A 6,108-nucleotide genomic window follows, 5' to 3' on the forward strand; every position below is an offset into this window, starting at 1 on the left:
TAGGGGTATCTATTCCTTCCCTAAAACATGCTTTTATATCTTGTATTTCTTTATTTAGTAGTCTTTTATTTAAAATTGGTATTTGTGCTTTACCTTTGATGTATTTACAATCTATTATATGTTCTCTTTGGCTTACTACATAGTATTCTTCTTTTTGTCTTTTAAACCAATTCTTTATTATTGGTACTTCTAATAATTTGTCTATACTTAGATCCAATTCTTTTCCTTTTATTTGTTCAAATATATTAGCGTCAAATATTATTTTTTGTTCTGAAGATTGTTCATCTTGGTGTTCTTCTTGTTGTATAATTTGTATATCTTTTTCAGTCATAATTTTCTTCATCTGACTCTTCTATATCCTTGTTTATTTCATTTTCAGAGAACTCACTTTTTCTGATATCTCATATATGCTGTCTTCACTGCTTAATTCATAATCTACATATTCTATTTGTGTATATTTATCATTATCAATTAATATTTCGGTAATTTATTTCTTCTTTGGGTTTTTTGGTAATTTACAATCTTTGGCTAAGTGTCCTAGCTTTCCACAATTATAGCAAGTACACTCTGTTAGTTTTTTCTTTTTCCTATATGGTTTTTTATGTTTATAATTTTTTACATAATATCTTCTTCTTGGTTTCCTATATTTATATTTTGAATATTTTGATTTAAATTTCTTTTTCTTTCCTTCTTTTTTGTAATATTTATCTGTGCATCCAAATTGGGGTGCTATTCTACTTTTGCAACATGCCAAATTTTTTACTAATATTTTTTCCATTTTCATGTTTTCTTTATATTTTTCACATAATTCTATAAACCAGTTTTGTAGAAATTTTATCCTTGCTCCTAATGTATCTGCTAGTCCTGCTTTGTTCCAATTTTTTATTATTTTTGAGCTAAAGGGTTCTGGTAATTTTGTAAAATATAATTTTCTTATCTCTTTACTTTCATCTGGACTATATGTTCCTTTATAATAATAGTCTCTAAATGCACAAGTATATTCATCTATATAACACATATTACATATTGCTAATTTTGTCATTAAATTTCTATTTGTAATTTTTTCTTTATTTTGTTCTTCCACTTCTGTTGTCATACTACTAAATTCATTTCTTATTGCTATTTCATATTTATTTAATATATCTGTAACTGTTGTTGTAGTTGTACCGTCAAGTTTTTTATTACTCCTTAATGTGTCTAAGCTTTCACTTGATAAATTTTGTAACCATAATTTTACAGTTCCTATTAATGTTCTTTCTATATATCCTGGTGTTTCCGCTATTGTTATTTTATTATCTATTAGTTGTTTTGAGATATATCCTATCCATAATTGTATTGTTTTATTTATATCTGCTACACAATCTAGATCTAAAAAATTATATTGTTCAGTTATCTGTCTTGGTGCCCATTTCTTATTTAACCTTTTATCCCATAATGTTTTGTTTCTGTCATATGCATCATAACTTACTCTGTAATAGGTTGGGTTTAATTGTTTTGGATTTTTTATTCATGATATGCTTGGTTTATCTTCGTTCATATCTCCTGTATTTATTTCTGGGTTTATTTTTATCTTTTCTGTTTTTTCTATAAGTTCTGTGTATGTTTCACTTGTTTCTGAATAGTTTTCTCCTAGTTCTGTGTCTTTATCACTTTGGTCATTTATTTCGTTTATACTTATTTTTGATGGACTCTCCTGTACTTCTTCTAACTGTAATTTGAACTTTTCTATCTCATTTGTTAGTTTTGGTTCTTGTTCTTCTTCTTTACGTTTTTCCTTTTCTTTTAGTTTATTTGCATACATCTGTTTTAGCATCTCTAATTCTTTTTCTAATTCTGTTATTTTAGTGTTTTTTACTTCCTCTATCTGCTGTATTTTTTCTTTAGCTTGCTGTTGTATTTCTTTAATCTCTCGTTTTCTATCTATTTCTTCGTTTTCTTTTGTTATTCTAACCATGGCGGTTAAACTATCCTCTAGTTTTACAGTTTCTTTTTCTAACATTAAGTTTAGGTTATTTCCTATTTTTTTATATCTTCTTCCTAAGTTGGAAAATATTATTGTTATTTTTAATCCTTCTGGATTCTCATATGTTTTCTCTTCTAGTGTGAATTCTTCTTTATTCATTTTTTATCCTTTAGATAACAAACATATTTATATTCTGTTTTAGATATTATATCGATTAATTTAGACAACCTAGCTTTGTTTATTTTTGTGATATTTAAGTATTCATATTCTATATATAGTTTCTTTAGTTTCTTCCTAATTTTCTGCGATTTCTTAGTTATTTTGATTGTTTCACTGTTTTGCGGGTTTGTACTATTAATGTCAGTGTTATTTTTCATGATTTGCTTCTTAATATAAATGTTTATTTTTCATAGCTCTGATACCATTTTGGGGGAGGCCTAATCCGGATTTCTCGTCTGAGAAATATGTGATAAATCAGCCTTGTGGAATTAAACCATTTCTTATTGCTATTTCATATTTGTTTAATATATCTGTAACTGTTGTTGTAGTTGTACCGTCAAGTTTTTTATTACTCCTTAATGTGTCTAAGCTTTCACTTGATAAATTTTGTAACCATAATTTTACAGTTCCTATTAATGTTCTTTCTATATATCCTGGTGTTTCCGCTATTGTTATTTTATTATCTATTAGTTGTTTTGAGATATATCCTATCCATAAGACTTTTTGAAGTTTTTGTGTTCGTTCAACTCTTTGATGGTTCGATAAGAACCTCGATTGTGAGCCGTTATGTAGCGATAAGTGAGCACCTCGAGAGGTTTCGCTCGATGGATGAATTGTTTCGAAGCCATTTATTTAAAGCTGATATGATCGAAGCTCTTTTGCTTATACCTAGGGTAGCCTGATTAACCAGTTCTTTTCAAAGTTTTTTTAATTGAAGGCCTGTAATTTTATAGCGGTGGTCGGGCATCCTTGAGTCGTGTTAGTTTGGATGGTACAACCTTGTGATCGTAGTCATTATATTTGGCCGGGGCCTTTTAGTCCCCGAGTGAAGTAGTTGCGGCATCTATATCGAGGGTATGCCTTTTTAGGGGTCTTATAATTACGGATATATTGCCTTAACTTTAAGATCGGGATTATGCCTTTTGCAAGGTCTTACAAATTTTAACATGCCTTACTTGAGGTCTTATAGATAAGTTACTTGGTACAAGTATGGTTCATGCCTTGCTTGAGGTCTTACAGATAGGTTTCTTGGTACAAGTATGGTTCATGCCTTGCTTGAGGTCTTACAGTTTTGGTGTTGCCTTATAGAGGTCTTATATTGTTGATAATGCCTCATGGAGGTCTTACATTTTCTAGTATTGCCGCATGGAGGGCTTTTGGACTCGAGGTTGCCTGCTTGGGGTCTTACGGCCTTGAGTTTTTGATAGCTCAATGGGATGAAGTCGACAACAGTCCCCGAGACGTCAAAAGTGTATTGGCTCTAGAGCCATTCTTTGTAAACTTGATGGTGCCTTGTTGAGGGCTTACGAGTTCGAAGTTTCTGACCTGGAGGTCATATGGCTTTAAGTTTTTGATGCCAGTCCCTGAGTGTTCGGGAGATGATGCTAGTCCCCGAATGTTCGGGAGGTTCTTTGGCTCTGGAGCCATTTCTCGTAAAAGTAGCATACTTCTTTGAAGCGCAAAGCATTTTTGGTGGCAAAAGATACTCCTTTGATTATTTGGTACAAGTACACATGTTTTGCCATCAAGGGCTCAGTTATTCTATACGGACACGGTTCAGTCGACCGTTTGTCTCGATATATCATTTTCCTGTCGAGACCCTTTTTGGCTTATCTTGCCTTCTTGGAGAAGGTGATCTTCCGGGGGGATGCCCCCAGTGTTCGAGGTTGATTAAAGAGAAGCCTTGAATACTTGTTAAGTTCTCTTTAGGTAGCATATAGATGTTGCCTTGTTAAAAACCTTGCCGGTAAAACCCTTCTTGGGATAAAACCCGATCGAAGGAAAATATTGCAACGTATGCTTTGAAACCTAAGGTGTTCAAGATGGACAACACTTCGACTATTCTGATCGGACACCTGCACAAAGGTTAGTGTAAGATAAAATAAAAAGGAGACAGTTATACCTTAGCGGTGATGGTGCTTTGAGCCTCGATATGCTTAGACCATTTTCTCCGGGGATGTAGTACGATCCTTTACTTGTTTTGCCGGGTGTAGCCGATAATGTATCTCGTGATTGCAGCTCCTCTGTTTGCTTATCCTTTCGCTCCTTTGATGTTTAAGGCGTTTATGCCGGTGCCACATCGTGCACCGCGAACATCTCCCTCACTGCATGTTCTTCTGCATACACAGTTTTTATTCTGTCCTTCGTCGGAAACTTCATCATTTGATGAAGGGTTTATGGTACTGCTCTCATGTAGTGTATCCATGGCCTTCCGAGCAAGGCATTGTACCTCATATCTCATTCGATGACATGGGATTTGAAATTTTGGGTTGTGCCGGTCACGTTGACCGGGAGTGTGATTTCCCATTTCATTGTTTCGCTTGCCATGTTGAATCCGTTGAGGACTTGAGAGGCAGGCACGATCTGGTCAAGCAGTTCGAGCTGCTCCATCACCCTTGACCTGATAATGTTGGCCGAGTTACTTGGATCAATAAGTACACGCTTAATTTGAAATATATTCACAAGAAAAGAAATTACCAATGCATCGTTATGAGGCTGAGACAGGGTCTCAATGTCCTCGTCACTGAATGTGAGAGCATCCTCGGTTATGTAACCTCGAGTCCGCTTTTCCCTAGTGTTGGATATTTTTGTTCGTTTGACAATGGGTTCCTGTGGGATGTCGATTTCTCCAACGATCATGTGGATGACATGTTGTGACTCATCTGTTTTGTTTTTCCTGTTCGCCTCTCTTTCCCGGAACTGGTTTTTGGCTCAGTTGCTAAGGGACTCTCAAAGGTGCCCTTTGCTGAGTAGCCGGGCTACTTCTTCTTGGAGCTGTCTGCATTCTTCTGTCCTATGACCGTGTGTGTTGTGAAATTCGCACACTAAGTTAGGTTTCCTCTGCGATGGATCTGATAGTATAGGTCTTGGCCACCTGGTGTCATTGATTTTACCGATGGCAGATAATATGTTTGAAACGTCAACATTGAAGTTGTATTCCGACAAGCAGGGTGCTTCCGTCGGTCTTATGTGTCTATCGAACCCGACCCTGCTTATGAGTCCCCGAGGATTCTGACCTCGATCTGTTTGTCGATCATTTCGGGGTATGTTACATATTGGGACATTTCTTCTATATTCGGTGTATGGCTGGTACCTTTCTTTAATTGGGTTTGACTCATTTGGCAAGAGTCTGCTTGGGTATATCGACCCCGCTGGGGCTCCCAGTTGGTCGTCCTCGACCCTGATCTTTGATTGGTTTCAGTTGTGAAAATCCGACCAAGTCACGGTAGGATATTCAACAACATTTTGCTTCAGCTACTTCGAAGCCATCGAGTTTTGTTCATTCAAACCTTGGGTGAAGGCCTGCACTGCCCAGTCATCAGATACAGGTGGTAATTCCATTCGCTCCATTTGAAAGCGAGATACAAACTCCCGAAGCATCTTATTTTCTCTTTGTTTGATTTTGAAAACGTCGGATTTCCTTGTTGCCGCCTTAATGGCACCGATATGTGCCTTTATGAAAGAATCTGCCAACATGGCAAATGATTCTATCGAATTTGGAGTGAGGTTGTAATACAACATCATAGCGCCTTTTGAAAGTGTTTCTCCGATATTTTTGAGCAGGATGGATTCAATCTCGTCATCCCTCAGGTCGTTGCCCTTCACAGCACAAGTGTAGGCAGTGACATGTTCGTTGAGGTCTGAGGTTCTGTTGTACTTCAGAAGATTGGGCATTTTGAATTTCTTCGGGATGGGTTTTGGAGCGGCATTTTGTGGGAATGGATTTTGCATGAACTTCTTTGAATCTACTCCCTTCAGGATCAGGGGTGCGCCCAGAATCTGATCGACCCTTGAATTGTAGGATCTCCACATTTTTGTCGTTGGCTTTTATCATCTTTTTTCCCGACTTAATCCTCTTTGTGAGGTCCTCGAGCATCTTCATAATAGCGAGGTCAGCTACTGACCTGTTGTTGCTCGAACTTTCC

Source organism: Nicotiana tabacum, chromosome 3, assembly GCF_000715075.1.
Source record: "Nicotiana tabacum cultivar K326 chromosome 3, ASM71507v2, whole genome shotgun sequence".
Classification (NCBI taxonomy): Eukaryota; Viridiplantae; Streptophyta; class Magnoliopsida; order Solanales; family Solanaceae; genus Nicotiana; species Nicotiana tabacum.